Genomic DNA, 13,608 nt, shown 5'->3' on the forward strand with positions numbered 1-13,608 from the left:
AATTGTTAATAAATAAACAGACTTGCTGGGAACTCAATCAGTATTCAAAGATAACTGTGTTTCAATGGATTAGTAACAAATATGAAACTAATTTTTTAAAGAAACGTGATTTATATTCCAATGTCAATTCTTCCCAACTTGATGTACAGATTCAGTACAAATTTGTTCAAAGTCTCCAGCAAGGACATTTGTGTGTATGTGTCTAATGTGACAGATTTATTCTAAAATGTATATGGAGATGCAAAGGGCCAAAAAATATCTCAGAATCTCTTGAAGGTCTCTTGAAGAATAATGAAGTAAATATCAAGACATTATGTAAAGTTAAGGCAGTGTTATGATAAAACAATATACAAATACATGAAAGAACAGATGGTCCTAAAACATACTTCCACATTAATGGATATTTGCTTTAAGAGAAAGATAACCCTCCTGAGCAATGGCAAAAGGGGTTTTGAAAATAAATAGTGCTTGGGCAAATGATGTGGCACATTGGGTTAAGCCTTCTAAAAGGATGGCTACATGCCATATCAGAGTGCCTGGGATTGAGTTCCACCTCCTCACCTTATCCAGCTTCCTATTATTGTACAATATGGAAGGCAGCAGATGATGGTCTAAGTACTTGGGTCCTTTCTACGCAGTAGAAGACCCAGATGAAGTTTGTGGCTCCTGGCTTTGGATTGCTCGAGTCCTAGAGTCCTAGGTGATGTGGGCACTTGAGGAGTGAACTATCAAATGGAAGATCTCTCTTTTTCTCTCTCTCTGACATATTGATATGCAAACATACAGTCATTCTGCCTTTCAAATAAATAAGTAAATAAGTAAACAAACAAATATACTTACAAAAAGGAACATTCTCATATAAAAAATAAATTATGCTTGGATCATTTGATGTTCACATGGAGAAATAAAGAATTGTAATCCCTACTTCAAACTGTATTCCCAAATCAAGTGCACATTAATTATAAACACTTATAAAAGAAAATATTTTATAAGCTGATGTAAATTATTCTCCTGACAGAAAATGAATTTTAAATATATAAAATTGTCAATAAACAAAAAGGAAATAATTATAAATTTGACTACATTATACTGATAACTTGAGAACTTCTGCCTATCCAAAGACATCATTAAGTAGAGTGATAGCAAAGGCACAGATTGAGAGAAGATATTTATAAGATGTGTAAGGAAGGGCCCTTAGATAGGATTTACAAGTGTAAAGAACTATGTTGTGGCACAGCAGGTTCAGCTGCCACTCAGGATGCCTGCATCCCATATTGGAGAGCATCCTTCAAGTCCTGGTTACCTTGCATTTCCTATCCAGTTTCCTACTAATGTGCCTAAGAGGCAGTAGATAATGGCCTAAGTAGTTAAGTTCCTGTCACCCACTTGGGAGACAGTTGGAGTTCCTGGCTCTTGGCTTCAGGCTGGCCAGGCCTAGGCCTGGCTGTTGTGGCATTTGACACAGTAGGTGGAAGATCTCTGTCAGTTTTTCTCTGACATTCTGTCTTTCAAATAAATAAATATTTAAAATCTGATCAATAAGGAAAAATGGGAAAGACACTTGAGCAGACACTTCAAAAGAGAAAATCTAAATGATCGGCAAAATATAGCAAGGTGTTTAACTCCATTTTTAATCAGGAAAATGAAAATGAAAACCTTTTCAGAATGGCTAAAATCAAAAAGACTTCTAATACAGGTAAGAAGGAAGTAAATTGATGTGGACTGTCATGGATCAAGTATAACTTGGTACTGCCACTTCTGCAAATGATTCTTGTCTAGCAATCCCACTCCTAGGAATATATTCAGTGGGAATGTATGGACTTATTCATCAAAATATTTTACAAAAATGCTATTAGCAATAAAATTTGAAATTGCCCCAAACTATAGGAAAAGCAAGTGTCTGTCCATAGTAGAGTGGCAGGTAAATTGAGTTACATTAACACAACAAAAAGATACATGATAATGAAAAGCTGCAGTTCCCTACAATATTAGAAACCCACAAACATAAAGTTGAACAAAAAGGTTGTACTTCCCCTCATTCCCACCTCCATAGGTCATAAACTGCAGCACCCATTCATTACATCGTATAGGAATGTAAGCTCAAAGGTTAAAATTTTAAAGAAGAGCTTAGGAAATGAGTACTGTAAAAGTTAGGACAGTGGTTTCTTTGGGGAGAGAGGCATGCTGTTATGGAATGTGGGCATCCTAACTAGTATGTTAACTGCTAGTCCAAGCATTCACCCCTTACATGAAATTTTATAATGAAATAAAAATGATTTGAAGTATTTTAGCAATCACTCTTTATTACCAGATTTATTTTCTGAAATTTTCACAATTATGGTAATGAGCATGTTCATCAGCTTCAACAATTTCTTTGTGTCCATTGTAATACTTTTGTTTTTATTATGTAAGTTGATAATAATTTGCTTTTGGTTAAATATCATAAAATTCCTAAAACGTAACAAAAAGCTCTTTGGAGCTTGTAGGATCTGGTTACAGTACACTACTAATTCTGTTACATCTCTTTCTCCTTACTCAAGTTTAAGTAACTTCTGTTTCTTTGACATTTCCTCATCTTATCTCTCAAATTTTTCATCAATTTAAGCCTCTCAACTTAGTAGTTGAACTCAGATCTGGATCTAGAGAGTCCTATAATGTAGGTTATGTTAAAAGAAAAGGAAGCCCAGGGCAGTTTACTAGAGCTGAGAAATTAGAAAGTTGCTGGGAAAGGCAGCTCCACTGTGGAAAGGGAGGACCATTTCTAAGTCACTCCGGAGTTCAGTGAATGTCAGTAGGAAGATAGAAGTGAAGCAGGCTAACCCAGTTCTGGGATAGAGCAGATTTTTGCACACCATGCTTTCTGCAGCACTACTTCATAGTAGCACTTTCAACCCCACTGACTATCTCAGGTACCAACCTCCATCTGGCTCATATCTTCCCTGGAATTAATGACTGTGGATGTCACAGACATAAATGGAAAAGAAACCTTGATCTGCTGCATTCAGTGAAAACTTGAGCAGAAGAAAAAAATAAAAAAAAAAACCTGAACAGCCCCAAATGTCTTATTCAGAGTTAATAACTTCCTTCTCCCTGGCTGTAATGGAATTTAGCCATCATCTATGGGTTTTGACTTTTATGAATACCTGAAAGCTGGCCTGATTTTAAAGCTTGCCCTTGACTTTTCTTTAAGCAGCAGGATCCAGATCATTCTCTCTGTCACCATCATTTTATTTTATTATTTATTTATTTTGAATAATGATTCCTTTTTATTGCTGTGAAGGCTTCCTTTAATGATATACCTATTTTTTTAAAAAAGATTGATTTATTTATTTGAAAGTCAAAGGTACAAAGACAGAGAGAGAAATCTTCTGTCTGTTGGTTTACTCCCGAAATGACCACAATGGCTGGGGTTGGGCCAGTCTGAAGCCAGGAGACAGGAGCTTCATCCTGGGCTCCCAGAGGTTGCAGGGGCCCAAGCACTTGGGTGATCCCTGGCTGCTTTCTCATATGCATTAGCAGAGGGCTAGATCGGAAGTAGTGCAGCCAGGACAGGAACCATTACCCATGTGGGATGCCAGTGCTGCAGGCCATGGCTTAACCTGCTTTGCCCCAGCCCAGGCTCCCCACCACTCACTTTGGTTCATTTTCCAGCAAAGAAAATTTTCCTTTATTTCACATGAATGTAAATGATTCTTCTGGTTTTGCCAGAAGAATATAGGTAACAGTGTCAGGGAGAACTGGGCTAAGGGTTATCATCTCATTGATAAGAAATGCATGGAAAACAAAGAAGCGTGTTGAGAACCATTTTTTAAAGCCTGTTAATCCCGGTTTCTAAGTACATCCACAGGCATCCCTCTTTGCTTGCTCCTCTTCATCTTCTCAAACCTTCGCTGACCTGTATGATGTCCTTGCTATTCATAGTGTGTGGAAAATCAGATGGGCAGCAAGTGACCCTCAGCAGGGGCTTGCCCTAACAGATTTGGCCCATAGTTGAGTGATTAATGCCTCTTTTCCCAACTCTCACTTTTCCTTCAATCTGTTCTATTTAATTTAGCACTGGATTATATAATCTTATGTTGTTCAGCAGTTATCAGAGATATGCAAATCTTGTTTCTAGGCTAATCCGCTGCCTGCGGTGCCGGTACTCTGGGTTTTAGTCCCGGTTAGGGCACTGGTTCTGTCCCAGTTGCTCCTTTTCCAGTCCAGCTCTCTGCTGTGGCCCGGGAAGGCAGTGGAGGATGGCCCAAGTGCTTGGGCCCTGCACCCGCATGGGACACCAGGAGGAAGCACCTGGCTCCTGGCTTCAGATCGGCACAGCGCGCTGGCTGTAGCAGCCATTTGGGGGGTGAACCAACGGAAGGAAGACCTTTCTCTCTGTCTCTATGTCTAACTCTGCCTGTTCCCCCCCCCAAAAAAAAAGATTGTTTTTGTACAGAAATCTTGATATTTATTCCTGGCCAAAATACATACATCAATAGCAAAAACATATAAGGTGATACAGGGCAATAGTTAGTTTTAAAATGTTTATAACCATATCTACTTTCAGAGAGACTTGGCCATAGTGTTACTCTTTAATCTCTGAATACTTGTTAACTTGCAATGTAATATTTTAGCCATCTTCTGTGTTTAAAGGATACACCCATCAGAATTAGTTTCTGTGTATTAATGAATTAAAACAATATTAGCAAGAGAAGAATGAAAAATATTCTATGAAAAAGAGCAAAATAACTCATATATTGTATAGACACCCGCCCAACACACACACACACACACACACACACACAATCACTCACATACATACGCTGACTCACAAGTGTTCTGACCTAGATTACTGCTCCAGGCAATGTTAGAAAGAGAACTGGGTTTTCTATTTAGGCTGATATTTTGTGGATTTTTTTCTTACAGCTTGTAAGAAAACGAGTAATGAACTTACTTTAAGAGCAGAAAAAATAGTTTTCTATTAGGAAAGACCAAAAAGCATTTCTTTTATATATCTTAGAGATTATTTCTTTTGCTGCTATCAGAAGAACCGCCCTATTTTTGAACATCTGAGTTGAATTAAGGCTAAATAACATAATTTAAAGTTGTGAAGATGTTTGTCATTAATGTAAGTAATTTTTCACTAACTCAAGTTATTTTGAGGACTGCTCCTTTTGCAGGCATCTGCTGAGTTTCTTGGGAGTGAAAACTTTACTTTTCAAGTTTAGCATGGAGGTAGTTTCTCAGAAATACATTCTATACTGTCAGAATTATGTCTTCATGCCAGGTCAGGTCTGGGCGAGTCATTCATTGAAGATGATGTTTGAGTATTGAAAATCAGTGAAAGTAATTGGAGAGGTGAAAGAACATGACCCCAAATTCTGGTTACTGAAATTGTCCCCTTTATACATGCACATAAATGCAGAGGGACCCTGGAGATGTTGCTGTGAAAACTGTGGATATGAGCAGAATAGACCCCTGGTTTTGTAATGCTGCCACTGAGACCATGGCAGAAACAGCTCGTCTCAACTCCTACTTACACACAGAACAGCTTCTTCTATATGTAGGGTGCCATGACAACACACAAACTATGACACATTTGATAGTGAAAAGGGATCTTATTATTTCAGCAGAATATAGCAGGATACCAGGGACAGTTGGAAAATGAGGAATGTTAAAGAATGAACTACCTTCCAAGTTCTTAATTAATGGGTTCTCAATGACCCTGGAGGTGGGATAGCAAAACCTCAGCTTTGGAGGTACACAGAAGTTCAAATCCTATTTTATCACTTGTTGAGTGTGTGATATTGGCAAATTTCCCAATTGCTCTGTGTCTCATTTTTCTTGTAGAAATAATAATATGGAATAATTATCCTTACAACCCAGAGTTGTTTTAAAGGTTAAAGAAATGATGTATGTACAGCATTTAACATGGCACATGGCACAGAATAAGCACTTCATAAATGATAATTATCATTTTCAAGTATTGTCCCTACTTGACCAGAATCTAGTCTTAATGTATAAAAACAGTGATTCAGCTACACTCAAAGTAGAGACGAGCCTTTCCGGCTTCTTCTGTTTGTCTGTTGTAACAGGACAGTTCCAAATGATGTCCCATGATCCTTCAGCAAACTCCTACCTTAGATTCCCTTTTGCAGGTATTTAGTCATGAGAGCCAGGGCTCTAGGCTCTGTTAGGGGTCTGCTGCTTGAATCAGGTCTCATGTAGCCAAAATGACCCAAATTTCCAGGTCATTTCCCTGGGCCTCTGTAATATTTTTCTTGTTCTCTAAGGAACATATGAGAAAAATGGCAGATGTTCAGGTTATTCACAGATGCATGTGTGCTACAGTTTTCTTTATCAGTATGTGATAATGTTGAAATCCACCTTTTTAGGGAGTTGGGGTCAGTGGTTGGCTCATGAAAATACCATTTCAAGAATTTTGAAAGCCATTATTACAAGTAACTAAATGAATTGTACTTTAAAAAATTAATATTCAAAACTCACCACTTCATAATAATTACTCCATTTTACTGTTGGCTATACTTTCAGTTTATTTGTGTCTGTTTGGAGAAATAGCCTACTCTTCTACAGTCATTATACATGTTTCTTCTCAGCTCTGCATTCACTGATGTCACCTTGGTAGCCTGAAATAAGGCATGGGAAATTGTTGAATACTACAAATCAAGATTTGGCTTATTATTTGCTCATTGTCTACAACATGATGGGAAAAAATGTAGGCTGAACAAACAAATGTGCCTTGACTATATGTTATCGGTACAGTGTAAATAGCACAAAAAATTAGAAAATATTTTTCCAGTATTCAAAAACAATTCTCTGATGGAGAAAAGAAATCATTCAGATCATTGATGAAATACTGAAGTCCTATGTACATCTTTCTACTTTCTCATTAACGTAAAGGAATATATCAGCCAGCATTCATGTCAGAGCTACACTCTCACTCATCAATTGCAGCCAGAATGGCTGTGCATGCAAGTTTACTGAACACCAGCAAGAGCATTCTGTGAGACTTAATTAAGCTGTATAGAATATTGTATATCTTATTAATTGAAAATTTTGTGCTCGGCATCCTTCTTATTACTGAAAATTTATATTAAATATAGGGGTGTATTGTATATCTACATTTATTATTTTCCTTAGAAGCTGGTTGCTAACCACTTACTAAAATATTACTTGCTGGAACTTGTGATTGTAGTCCTGTCTAGTGTCAAAACTGACCTTGAGGAAAGAACTGAAGTTCAGGTGGGTCTGGATTTGGTGGTTGTAATACTTTTTTTTTTTTTTTTTTTTTTGACAGGCAGAGTGGACAGTGAGAGAGAGAGACAGAGAGAAAGGTCTTCCTTTTGCCGTTGGTTCACCCTCCAATGGCCGCCGCGGCCGGCGCGCTGCGGCCGGCGCACCGCACCGATCCGATGGCAGGAGCCAGGTACTTTTCCTGGTCTCCCATGGGGTGAAGGGCCCAAGCACCTGGGCCATCCTCCACTGCACTCCCGGGCCACAGCAGAGGGCTGGCCTGGAAGAGGGGCAACCGGGACAGAATCCGGCGCCCCGACCGGGACTAGAACCCGGTGTGCCGGCGCCGCTAGGCGGAGGATTAGCCTAGTGAGCCGCGGCGCCGGCCGGTGGTTGTAATACTTTTAGTCCATGCAGTTGTTATTCCTTGTAGTAGGTATTTAGAAAGGTGAAGCTTGAAAATTGAGTGGTAAATGAAACTGGAGGCCCATACTCCAAAAGGAACAGAAAAAATATCAGGATAGTGTCACAAGAAACCACCAGTTGAGGCCCATTTTGACCAGTAGTGAAAGAAATCACACAATAGCAGTCTGAAGGTGAGCAGAGTTGGATGTATTGAACTTTGCTGTAAGAGAGCACCAGGCAGGCAGATGGCTATAAGCTGACTACTGCTGCCATATACTGAGCAGCAGGCAAGCAGGATATCTAGTAACTGCTGGAACATGGGCTACAATCTAATGAGCGTATTGTAACTGCTATACTTTCTTGGTTAGGGTCAGTTTTTCCCTTGATCCAATATGTTTTCCCAGATAGGAAATTTGCATTTCTGGGTGGAGCTGGGAGAAGCTGCACTGCCTTTAGCTTTCAGACTTTCTCAGTGTTCTGGGTCAACCTTCTGCAGATAGGAAGTAAGAGAGCAAGAGAGAATAAGATGAAAGATAGGGATGGCTCCTAAATTCTCTCTTTAAAGGAACCTCATTTCCTGTAAGTTTGCCCGACTGTTGTTCCAGGTACACTTGTAAAGGCACCGTGCCTTTACAATCAGTGTGGTAGCCTGTGAGGTTAGTAGCGTTAGTGGGGTTATGAGATAAGTTTGATTTGGGTAAATTTTCTTCCTTTCTTTTTTTTTTTTTTAAAGATTTATTTATTTATTTGAAGTCAGAGTTACACAGAGAGAGGAGAGGCCGAGAGAGAGAGGTCTTCCATTGATGGTTCACTCCCCAATTGGCCGTGACGGCTGGAGCTGTGCTGATTTGAAGCCAGGAGCCAGGAGCTTCTTCCAGGTCTCCCACGTGGGTTCAGGGGCCCAAGGACTTGGGCCATCCTCTACTGCTTTCCCAGGCCATAGCAGAGAGCTGGATTGGAAGTGGAACAGCCAGGTCTTGAACCTGTGCCCATTTGGGGTACCAGTGCTTCAGGCCAGGGCATTAACCTGCTGCTCCACAGAGCCGGCCCCGATTTGGGTAAATTTTCAACTTGAGAAAATTAGGGCTAAATTCAATCTATTTCAAGGAGTGTATATATTATAGTAGAATAATTACTCAAAACATTGCAAATCAAGACACCAATATCACATATTGGACTGTCTGGCTCTGCTCCTAACTCTAAATTCCTGCTAATGCAGCACTTCAGAGTCAAAGAGATGGCTCAAGTGATTGGGTCTCTGCCACCTACATGGCAGACTTGGAATCAATTCTTGGTGTAGCACTGGCCATTGCAGGCAGTTAGGGAGTAAAGCAGTAGAGATATCTCTGTCTTTGTCTCTCTCTTTCTCCCTCCTTTACTCTCAAATAAATTAAACGGTGTTTACTGCAAATCTTATGTATTTCATTCTGAAATTTTGTGCAAGATTTTCTGGGGGATCTATTAGCAAGTAAAGCCTTTAGTCCTCACATGGTGTCTTTTCTCATCCCTGTTATTTGCAACTATGTGTGGTATAACATGAAACATGTCTGGTGCTTTTTTCCAGTTCCTGTCACAGAACTAAAACTCTTGGAATTTCCTTAGTGCCAGGGGGTATCTTTTGTTATTCATAATGGCCCCTTTCAGAGCTCAACTGTGTTTATGCTAATCAAGTAACAGGCAGGCCATAAGAAAGCCCAGGTATCAACTAACTTCCAGGAAGTAAGTGATGGGGGTTCAGGGAGGGCTGAAAATCAAGGTTATAAAGACTTTTGAATAGTTAAGGTTTGTTAAACATGTGGACATGCTGTGTCCAGAAAGGGCAAGGGAACACCATGCTTGCCCATACCTTGCCCTGGTCATCTCTTCATCTGACTGTTCTTCTATAGTCTTTATAATAAACTGGTAAACATACATAAGCATCATGTTTGTTGTTTTAGCAAAATAACCCAAGAAGAAGATTGTGGATAGTCTGTTTAATACCAGATTAGTCAAAACCGCAAGTATCAGCCTTTGACTTGCAGCTGGCCTCTGAATTGGGGAGCAGTCTTGTGAGTCTGAGTCTTCTCACTGTGTAACCTGACACTAGCTCCAGGTAGACAGTGTCAGAATTGCACTGAATTATGAGACAGCCAGTGATATCTACTGAACAATTGCTGAGTGTGTGGGAAGCAGTTTCTCCCCTCACATTTGGCCATAGAAGTGTTGTCTCTTGAGTGTGAGCCTAGAGAGCAAAAACAGTTTGATGTTTCTTGTAGAAAGGACATGATTTATGCAGTTTTCTTCTGATTTTATTTTTTTAAGATTTGAAAGGCAGAGAGGGAGAGAGAGAGAGAGAGAGAGAGAGAGAGAGAGATCTTACACCTCCTAGTTTATCCCCAAAATGGCCACATAGCCAGATTTGGGTTAGACTGAAACCAGGAGCTAGAAACTCCATCTGCTCTCCCACATGGGTGGCAGAGACTTAAGTACTCGTGTCATCTTCTGTTGCCTTCTCAGGTGTGTTAGCAGCAAGCTGGAGTGGAGGCAGAACAGCTAGGACTTGAATCTATGCTGTGATATGGGTTGCTGGTATCACCAGAGGAGGCTTTTTTCTGATTTTAAAAACAATACATATTCATTCTGGAAAATTTAGAAATCAGAAAAAACAAAGATAAGATATAGTCAAATACCATAATTCTGAGATAAATATTGTTAATATTGGAATATTTCCTTTTGGATATACATATGCAAATGTGTATATATGTATATATACATAATATATGCATATGCAATCAGAGTTCTGTACCCATAGGTTCTGCATCCATGTATTCAACTAACTGCAGATCCAAAATATTTCAGGGGTGGTCATTATGGTGTAGTGGGTAAAGCCAATGTCTTTGATTCTGGCATTCCATATGGGTTCCAGTTTGTGTCCTGGCTGCTCCACTCCTGAACCAGCTCCCTGCTAATGGCCTGGAAAAAGTAGTGGAAGGTGGCCCAAACACCTGAACCCCTGCCATCTGTGGTGGAGATCTAGGTAAGCTCCTGGCTCTTGACTTTGGCCTGATCCAGTTGTGGCTGTTGTGGCGATTTGGAGGGTGAATTAGTGGATGGAAGATCTCTCTAAATGTCCCCCTCTCTCTGTAACTCAGACATTCAAATGAAAAAAAAATATTTTTAAAAAAATTGTGTCTTTACTAAACATGTGTGGAATTTTTCTTGCCATTAACCCCAAAGCAATATTGTATAACATTTATTTACATAGCATTTATATTATATTAGGTGTTACATAAGTTCTCTAGAGATAATTTTAAATATACAGAAGAATGTGTGTAGGCTATGTACAAATACTATAGTGTTTTATGTAAAGGATTTGAGCACCTGCAGATTTTGGTATTCAAGAGGGTCTTAGAACCAATCTCCTTAGATATGGACTGCATATCCCTGGATATACATACATACATATAAATGGATGCATAAACCAGCATGTGTGACTTGCTTTTATCAGACACCTTATTATGTTAAGAGCATTGTCTTTTGTTACTGTCTTCAGCAAAAATCCTGTTGAGTCATTTGAGACAGAATCCTCCCTTGCTCTTAACATTTCCCTTTAGTAAATTTTCACCCACTGATACACACTGTAGTGTTGACTGTTAACTCCCCTTTGTCAACTGTGATTTCAAAACTGAGCCAAGTTCTGTACTGAGATCTTTTCCCTTATTGTAATAGTCCCCAATAAAATCTAATTTTATCATTTTATTTTCCAGCTCTATATTTTCTTTGACAATATTAAGGATATATCTCACGTTTCTTCTTTACTAGTAAGGGGATATCAGAAGTATAATCTTTGAATATAATCATATTTTTTTCTTCTTTGGTATATTAATATAGGTGGACTAATTGTGTTGGCATACGTCATAGTACTAGATCATCATTACATTTACCCTTAATTGTCTATTGAATTTGATTGCATATTCAAGTTAAATATCCCTAAACTTAAAAATTCAAAAACAAAAATCTTCCAAAATCCAAAACTCTTTGAGCTCCACAAATGGAAAGTTCCATACCTGACTTCCTGTGATGGGTCACAGTTCAAATGCAGGTATACTGGCAATATTGTTTAAAATTGCCATCTAGATATGTGTATAAGGTATATGTGAGACAGAAGTGAGTTACATGTTTAGACTAGAGCACCATCACCAAGCTGATTTATTATGTACATCCCCAGATCACTCCTCCCTCCCTCCCCAAGTCAAAAAATCTAACACACTTTTGGTCCCAAGCATTTCAGATAAAGACTACTCAACCTATAGTTTGTTTAGGTTTTTGTATCAGTTATCATTAATTAAATTAGTATATAGTTGACTTCAGAATTCTATTTAACAAGTTTTTATTTCAAGGCTATTTTAACCGAAAAAAATAAAAGCCCTGTTGAATGTGTAATGTATCTATGAAAATCTACTGAGCTGTGGTTTATATTCACTATTTAAGTTTTATGGTACTTTTATGAAGTCTGTGGCTTAACTATTCTCCTTTTATAGATAAGAAAACTGCATTTGAGAGAAATCTTCTAAGATCATGTAGCCAGGAAACTCTGAGTGTTATTCCCTATACTGAGCCTTAATTTATTTGGTACACTAAGAAGCCTTCCATCTTTTGTTATGTTGTAGAATAGTTTATATTTTGTGGGAGTTATTGATTTCTCAGAAGACTGAAATAATTTATCTATAATATAAATCTAGGTATCCATTATCTGATTCTGCAGTCTTTTGGGGAAGTTATTTCATGATAACTTAAAATTTTCTTTATAGTTGAATTAGATTTTCAATTTCTTCCTTGTCATTGAAATTGTCAAATTTATTAGCATAGAATTGAACACAAAATACAAGCATGAATATCACTTCCATATTTGTCACAGTCTCTTTTTATTAGATTTATTAAAGGATTATAATTGCATTATATATTTCTCACAGTACTAAACCATGACTATCATTTTTCTTTTTCTATTTTCTAATCTACTATATTATAAACATAAACATCATAACTTTCTACTTCTTGCTTTCCGTTGAACATCTTTTCTAAGTCTTGATTTTCTGGATAGCTAATGGTTATTTAGAAGAAATTAATTTCCAGGAAGTTGTGAATATTTGTCTGATTTTTGCTATTAATTTCTACAGATTTTATATTTTGGTTTGTTTTGTGTCATTACAATCAGAGATAATGGCCAGTATTTTTTTTTAATTAAGAATTTATTTGAAAATCAAAGCTACAGAGAGAGATGGTTACTCCCCAGATGACCACAACAGCCTTCAAGAAGATTGCAGTCCAGGTGCTGGTGCTGTAGTGTAGGAAGTTAAGTGCCTCTGCCTATGGTGCTGGCATCCCAAATGGGTGCCAAATTGGGTCTCGGCTGCTCCACTTCTGATCCAGCTCCCTGCTAATGCACCTGGACTGGGAAGTGGAAGACTATCCAAGTGTTTGGGCCCCTGCACCCAGGTGGGACACCTGGAAGAATCTCTTGGTACCTGACTTCAGTTTGGTCCAGCCCTGGCCATTGTGGCCATTTGGGGAGTGAACCAGTAGATAGAAGATCTCTTGCTGTCTCCCCTTCACGCTGCAACTCTGCCTCTCAAATAAATAAATAAATAAATAAATAAATCTTAAAAAAGTTTACAGTCCAGAGGATAAAACATATTCTAACCAAAGAACTGCACAAAAACATTATATCCTTCCAAGTTGCAACCAGCTAAGTAGACCCAGTAGATGACATATACTGATTAAGACATTTATTGCAAGGAGTTGACTTTTTCATTGTGAGGGCCGTGTATACAAGCCCAAAATTTGTAGGACAGGCTGTCTGAAAGAGTAGGCTGGAATCTCTAGGCATGGGCTGCAGCTGCTGTTCTCAGAAATGTCTTCTTTTTAAGGAGAACTTTTGCTTGCTTTTAGGAACTTTCACCTGAATGACTCAGTTCTTTCCAGATTATCTAG

Source organism: Oryctolagus cuniculus, chromosome 2 (genome assembly GCF_964237555.1).
Source record: "Oryctolagus cuniculus chromosome 2, mOryCun1.1, whole genome shotgun sequence".
Classification (NCBI taxonomy): domain Eukaryota; kingdom Metazoa; phylum Chordata; class Mammalia; order Lagomorpha; family Leporidae; genus Oryctolagus; species Oryctolagus cuniculus.